This window comes from Triticum aestivum, chromosome 6A (assembly GCF_018294505.1).
Source record: "Triticum aestivum cultivar Chinese Spring chromosome 6A, IWGSC CS RefSeq v2.1, whole genome shotgun sequence".
Classification (NCBI taxonomy): domain Eukaryota; kingdom Viridiplantae; phylum Streptophyta; class Magnoliopsida; order Poales; family Poaceae; genus Triticum; species Triticum aestivum.
Window position 1 is genome coordinate 602,395,913 of NC_057809.1, and position 8,563 is coordinate 602,404,475.

Consider the following 8,563-nt stretch of genomic DNA (forward strand, 5'->3'; position numbering starts at 1 on the left):
CGCGCGCCCGCCCACGCGGGGCTGCGCCCGCCGCCGCTTGCTGCTCCGGTCGGCCCGTGCTCGACCTCGCCCGCACCGAGCCGCATGTCGCCATCCGCGTCCCGGCTCCCTCCGCCTCCCTGCCGCCGCCGGCCCCGCCCCGGGCTGCCGTCCCTGCCACTACCCTACTGGCCGCCTTCGCCTGGGCTCCTCGATGGCTGTCGCGCCACGGCCGTCCGCAGGTGGCGCCCGCGGCCTCGCCTTGTCCCCCCCGGTTTCCGCCTCCGGCCATCGTCACTGGTCGTCGCCCGCGTCGGCCGCCCGCACATCGGCGCCCTGCCGCGCCCCTGCATTCGGGCGGCGCCCGTGCTCTATGCCCAACGCCCGATCCACTATGGCCTCAAGGGCCACAGACAGATGGGGCCCACGCCCTTAAAACGTTTTAAAAAAACAAACAAAAACTAATAATAATAATAATAATAATAATAATTAACTAAATTAATTAAGTTAATTAATCCTATTTAATTAATCTAATTAACATGTTAGTTTAGTTAAATCCTAATTAGATTAATCAGTCAATGACATGCGGGACCCACACGTCAGTTTGACCCAGTCAACCTATATTGACTGCTGACGTCATGCTGACGTCAGCAAACACTATTCTGGATAATGTTATATTAAATTAATTAAATAAATGCTAAAATTAATTTAAATCTTTTAAAATTAATATAAAATAAACCGTAGCTCGGATGAAAAAACTTTGTACATGAAAGTTGCTCAGAACGACGAGACGAATCCGGATACGCAACCCTTTCGTCCGCAACACATCCCTAGCATAGCGAACACGCAACTTTTCCACTCCGGATCATCTGTGTGAAAACGCGAAACACCGGGGATATTTTCTCGGATGCCCCCCCCCTTCACCGGTACCATCTCATACCGTGTTAGGGCACACCTAGCATCACGCTTTGTCATGTCATGCATCTGTTTGCTTGATATTTATTGTTTCTTCCCCCTATTCTCTCACTAGACACCGAGACCGACGCCGCTGCTACCCAGTACGACTACGGTGTTGACGACCCCTCTCTCTTGCCAGAGCAACCAGGCAAGCCCCCCTTTTGATCACCAGATATCGCCTATTCTTCTCTCTACTACTTGCATTAGAGTAGTGTAGCATGTTACTGCTTTCCGTTAATCCTATCCTGATGCATAGCCTGTCCTTGCTACTATTGTTGTTACCTTTACCCGCAATCCTAATGCTTAGTATAGGATGCTAGTTTAACATCAGTGGCCCTACATTCTTATCCGTCTGTCATGCTATACTATCGGGCCGTGATCACTCGGGAGGTGATCACGGGTATATACTATATAGTTTATACATGATACATGTGATGACTAAAGTCGGGTTGGCTCGAGGAGTACCCGCGGTTGATTCACAAATTGGGGGCTGGATGGACATACTTTCCCAATGTTGGAAATATGCCCTAGAGGCAATAATAAATTGGTTATTATTATATTTCCTTGTTCATGATAATCGTTTATTATCCATTCTAGAATTGTATTGATAGGAAACTCAGATACATGTGTGGATACATAGACAACACCATGTCCCTAGTAAGCCTCTAGTTGACTAGCTCGTTGATCAATAGATGGTTACGGTTTCCTGACCATGGACATTGGATGTCATTGATAACGGGATCACATCATTAGGAGAATGATGTGATGGACAAAGACCCAATCCTAAGCCTAGCACAAGATCATGTAGTTCGTATGCTAAAGCTTTTCTAATGTCAAGTATCATTTCCTTAGACCATGAGATTGTGCAACTCCCAGATATCGTAGGAGTGCTTTGGGTGTACCAAACGTCACAACATAACTGGGTGGCTATAAAGGTACACTACAGGTATCTCCGAAAGTGTCTGTTGGGTTGGCACGAATCGAGACTGGGATTTGTCACTCCGTGTAAACGGAGAGGTATCTGTGGGCCCACTCGGTAGGACATCATCATAAAGTGCACAATGTGATCAAGGAGTTGATCACGGGATGATGTGTTATGGAACGAGTAAAGAGACTTGCCGGTAACGAGATTGAACAAGGTATCAGGATACCAACGATCGAATCTCGGGCAAGTATCGTACCGATAGACAAAGGGAATAGCATACGAGATTGATTAACTCCTTGACATCATGGTTCATCTGATGAGATCGTTGTGGAACATGTGGGAGCCAACATGGGTATCCAGATCCCGCTGTTGGTTATTGACCGGAGAGTCATCTCTGTCATGTCTACATGTCTCCTGAACCCGTAGGGTCTACACACTTAAGGTTCAGTGACACTAGGGTTATAGAGATATTAGTATGCGGTAACCCGAGAGTTGTTCGGATTCCCGGATGAGATCCCGGACGTCACGAGGAGTTCCGGAATGGTCCGGAGGTAAAGAATTATATATAGGAAGTGCTATTTCGGCCATCGGGAAAAGTTTTAGGGTCACCGGTATTGTACCGGGACCACCGGAAGGGTCCTGGGGGTCCACCGGGTGGGGCCACCTGCCCCGGGGGGCCACATGGGCTGTAGGGGATGCGCCTTGGCCTATATGGGCCAAGGGCACCAGCCCCAAGAGGCCCATGCGCCAAGAATCAAGGGAGAGGAAGATTTCTAAAGGGGGAAGGCACCTTCGAGGTGCCTTGGGGAGGAGGGACTCCTCCCTGGCCGCACCCTTCCTTGGAGGAAGGGCCAAGGCTGCGCCTCGCCCCCTCCCTTGGCCCTATATATAGTGGGGGGAAGGGAGGGCAGCCCAACCTAAGCCCTGGCACCTCCCTCTCCCTCCCATGACACATCTCCCTCCTCCCGCAGCGCTTGGCGAAGCCCTGTTGGAATCCCGCTACTTCCACCACCACGCCGTCGTGCTGCTGGATCTCCATCAACCTCTCCTCCCCCCTTGCTGTACCAAGAAGGAGGAGACGTCGCTGCTCCGTACGTGTGTTGAACGCGGAGGTGCCGTCCGTTCGGCGCTAGGATCATCGGTGATTTGGATCACGACGAGTACGACTCCATCAACCCCGTTCCCTTGAACGCTTCCGTGCGCGATCTACAAGGGTATGTAGATCCACTCCTCCCTCGTTGCTAGATGACTCCATAGATAGATCTTGGTGACACGTAGGAAAATTTTGAATTTATGCTGCGTTCCCCAACAGTGGTATCAGAGCCAGGTTTATGCATAGTTTCTATGCACGAGTAGAACACAAAGTAGTTGTGGGCGTTGATTTTGTTCAATATGCTTACCGTTACTAGTCCAATCTTGATTCGATGGCATTGTGGGATGAAGCGGCCCAGACCGACCTTACACGTACTCTTACGTGAGACTGGTTCCACCGACTAACATGCACTAGTTGCATAAGGTGGCTGGCGGGTGTCTGTCTCTCCCACTTTAGTCGGATCGGATTCGATGAAAAGGTTCCTTATGAAGGGTAAATAGCAATTGGCATATCATGTTGTGCTCTTCGCGTAGGTAAGAAACGTTCTTGCTAGAAACCCATAGCAGCCACGTAAAACATGCAAAGAACAATTAGAGGATGTCTAACTTGTTTTTGCAGGGTATGCTATGTGATGTGATATGGCCAAAAGGATGTGATGAATGATATATGTGATGTATGAGATTGATCATGTTCTTGTAATAGGAATCACGACTTGCATGTCGATGAGTATGACAACCGGCAGGAGCCATAGGAGTTGTCTTAATTTATTTATGACCTGCGTGTCAACATAAACGTCATGTAGTTACTTTACTTTATTGCTAACCATTAGTTGTAGTAGTATAAGTAATAGTTGACGAGACAACTTCATGAAGACACGATGATGGAGATCATGATGATGGAGATCATGGTGTCATGCCGGTGACGATGATGATCATGGAGCCCCGAAGATGGAGATCAAAAGAAGCAAAGTGATGATGGCCATATCATGTCACTATTTGATTGCATGTGATGTTTATCATGTTTATGCATCTTGTTTACTTAGAACGATGGTAGTAAATAAGATGATCCCTCATAATAATTTCAAGAAAGTGTTTCCCCCAACTGTGCACCGTTGCGAAAGTTCGTCGTTTCGAAGCACCACGTGATGATCGGGTGTGATAGATTCTTACGTTCGAATACAACGGGTGTTGACGAGCCTAGCATGTACAGACATGGCCTCAGAACACATGCGAAACACTTAGGTTGACTTGACGAGCCTAGCATGTACAGACATGGCCTCGGAACACAAGAGACCGAAAGGTCGAGCATGAGTCGTATGGTAGATACGATCAACATGAAGATGTTCACCGATGATGACTAGTCCGTCTCACGTGATGATCGGACACGGCCTAGTTGACTCGGATCATGTAATCACTTAGATGACTAGAGGGATGTCTATCTGAGTGGGAGTTCATAAGATGAACTTAATTATCCTGAACATAGTCAAAAGGTCTTCGCAAATTATGTCGTAGCTCGCGCTTCAGTTCTACTGTTTAGATATGTTCCTAAAGAAAATTTAGTTGAAAGTTGATAGTAGTAATTATGCGGACTAGGTCCATAAACCGAGGTTTGTCCTCATTGCTTCATAGAAGGCTTATGTCCATAATGCACCGCTCAGTGTGCTGAACCTCGAACGTTGTCTATGGATGTTGCGAACATCTGACATACACATTTTGATGACTACATGATAGTTGAGTGCATAATGCTAAATGGTTTAGAATTGAGGCACCAAAGACGTTTTTTGAAACATAGCAGAACATATGAGATGTTCCAAGGACTGAAATTGGGATTTCAGGCTCGTGCCCACGTCAAGAGGTATAAGACCTCCGACGATTTTCTTAGCCTGCAAACTAAGGGAGAAAAGCTGAATTGTTGAACTTGTGCTCAGATTGTCTGAGTGCAACAATCATTTGAATTGAGTGGGAGTTGATCTTCCAGATAAGATAGTGATGTTTTCTCCGGAGTCATTACCACCAAGCTGCTAGAGCTTCGTGATGAACTATAATATATCAAGGAAATATATGATGATCCTTGAGATATTCGCGATGTTTGACACCACATAAGTAGAAATCAAGAAGGAGCATCAATTGTTGATGGTTGGTGAAACCACTAGTTTCAAGAAGGTCAAGGGCAAGAAGGGATACTTCATGAAACGGCAATTCAGCTGCTGCTCTAGTGAAGAAACCCAAGGTTGAACCCAAACCCGAGACTAAGTGCTTCTGTAATAAGGGGAACAGCCACTGGAGCAGAATTACCCTAGATACTTGGTAGATGAGAAGGCTGGCAAGGTCGATAGAAGTATATTAGATATACATTGTGTTAATGTGTACTTTACTAGTACTCCTAGTAGCACCAGGGTATTAGATACCGGTTCGGTTGCTAAATGTTAGTAACTCGAAATAAAAGCTACGAAATAAACGGAGACTAGCTAAAGGTGAGCTGACGATATGTGTTGGAAGTGTTTCCAATGTTGATATGATCAAGCATCGCACGCTCCCTCTACCTTCGAGATTGGTGTTTGCGTTGAGCATAGACATGATTCGATTATGTCTATCGCAATACGGTTATTCATTTAAGGAGAATAACGGTTACTCTGTTTATTTGAATAATACCTTCAATGGTCTTGCACCTAAAATGAATGGTTCATTGAATCTCGATCATAGTGATACACATGTTCATGCCAAAAGATATAAGATAGTAATGATAGTACCACCTACTTGTGGCACTGCCACTTAAGTCATATCGGTATAAAACGCATGAAGAAGCTCCATGTTGATGGATCTTTGGACTCACTCATTTTTGAAAGGATTGAGACATGAGAACCATGTTTGTTGGTAGATATGCATGAAGAAACTCTATACAGATGGATCGTTTGGACTCACTTGATTTTGAATCACTTGAGACATGCAAATCATACCACATGGGCAAGATGACTGAAAGCCTCGTTTTCAGTAAAATGGAACTAGAAAGCAACTTGTTGGAAGTAATACATTTGATGTGTGCAATCCAATGAGTGCTGAGGCATGTAGTGGATATCGTTATGTTCTTACTTCACAGATGATTTGAGTAGATGTTGAGTATATTTACTTGATGAATCACGAGTCTGAATTATTGAAAGGTTCAAGTAATTTCAGGGTGAAGTTGAAAGATCGTCGTGACAAGAGGATAAAATATCTATGATATGATCATAGAGATGAATATCTGAATTACGAGTTTGGCATTGAATTAAGACATTGTGGAAATTGTTTCACAACTAATACAGCCTGGAACACCATAGTGTGATGGTGTGTCCGAACATCATAACTGCACCCTATTGGATATGATGCATACCATGATGTCTCTTATCGAATTACCATGATAGTTTATGGGTTAGGCATTAAAGACAACCACATTCACTTTAAATAGGGCACCACGTAATTCTGATGAGATGACACCATATGAACTATGGTTTAGAGAAACCTAAGCTGTCCTTTCTTAGAAGTTTGGGGCTGCGACGCTTATGTGAAAAAGTTTCAGGCTGATAAGCTCGAACCCAAAGCGGATAAATGCATCTTCATAGGACACCCAAAACAGTTGGGTATACCTCCTGTCTCAGATCCGAAAGCAATAAGGGATTGTTTCTAGAATCGGGTCCTTTCTCGACGAAAAGTTTCTCTCGAAAGAATTGAGTGGGAGGATGGTGGAGACTTGATGAGGTTATCGAACCGTCTCTTCAACTAGTGTGTGGCAGGGCACAGGAAGTTGTTCCTGTGGCACCTACACCAATTGAAGTGGAAGTTTATGATAGTGATCATGAAACTTCAGATCAAGTCACTACCAAACCTCGTAGGATGACAAGGATGCATACTACTTCAGAGTGGTACGTAATCCTATCTTGGAAGTCATGTTGCTAGACAACAATGAACCTACAAGCTATGGAGAAGCGATGGTGGGCCTGGATTCCAAAATGGCTCGAGGCCATATAATCCGAGAGAGGATCCATATATGAAAACAAAGTGTAGACTTTGGAAGAACTACTTGATGGTCATAAGGCTGTTAGGTACATATGGATTTTAAAAGGAAGACAGACAATGATGGTAAGTATCACCATTAAGAAAGCTCAACTTGTCGTTAAGATGTTTTTCGACAAGCTCAAGGAGTTGACTATGATGAGACTTTCTCACTCGCAGCGATGCTAAGAGTCTGTTGGAATTATATTAGCAATTACTGCATTATTTGTGAAATCTTGCAGATAGGATGCCAAAAACCATTATTTCCTCGACGATTTTTGAGGAAAGGTTGTATGCGATACAACCGTAAGGTTTTGTCAATCCTAAAAGATGCTAATAAGTATGCAAATCTCCAGCAATCCTTCTAAGGACTGGAGTAAGCATCTCGGAGTTGGAATGTATGCTTTGATGATGATCAAAGATTTTGGGTTTATACAAAGTTTATGAGAAACTTGTATTTCCAAAGAAGTGAGTGGGAGCACTATAGAATTTCTGACGAGTATATGTTGTTGACATATTATGGATCAGAAATGACGTAGAATTTCTGGAAAGCATATAGGGTTATTTGGAAAGTGTTTTTCAATGGAAAGCCTGGATCAAGCTACTTGAACATTGAGCATCAAGATCTATAAGGATAGATCAAAACGCTTAATGGTACTTTCAAATGAGCACATACCTTGACATGATCTTCAAGGTGTTCAAGATGGATCAGTCAAAGAAGGAGTTCTTGCCTGAGGTGTAAGGTATGAAGTTAAGACTTAAAGCTCGACCACGGCAAAATAGAGAGAAAGGACGAAGGTCGTCCCCTATGCTTAAGACATAGGCTCTACAGTATGCTATGCTGTGTACCGCACCTGAAATGTGCCTTGCCATGAGTCAGTCAAGGGGTACAAGAGTGATATAAGAATGGATCACATGACAGCGGTCAAAGTTATCCTTAGTAACTTGTGGACTAAGGAATTTTCTTGATTATGGAGGTGGTAAAAGAGTTCGTCGTAAAGGGTTACGCCGATGCAAACTTTGACACTAATCCAGATTATTCTGAGTAGTAAACTAGATTCGTATAGTAGAACAGTTATTTCGAATAGCTCCAAATGTAGCGTAGTAGTTGCATCTACAAGATGACATAGAAATTTGCGAAGTACATACGGATCTGAAAGATTCAGACCCGTTGACTATAACATCTCTCACAAGCATAACATGATCAAACCCAGAACTCATCGAGTGTTAATCACATATCAATGTGAACTAGATTATTGACTCTAATAAACTCTTTGGGTGTTAGTCACATGGGGATGTGACCCTGAGTGTTAATCACATATCGATGTGAACTGGATTATTGACTCTAGGGCAAGTGGGAGATTGTTGGAAATATGCCCTAGAGGCAATAATAAATTGGTTATTATTATATTTCCTTGTTCATGATAATCATTTATTATCCATGCTAGAATTGTATTGATAGGAAACTCAGATACATGTGTGGATACATAGACAACACCATGTCCCTAGTGAGCCTCTAGTTGACTAGCTCATTGATCAATAGATGGTTACGGTTTCCTGATCATGGACATTGGATGTCAT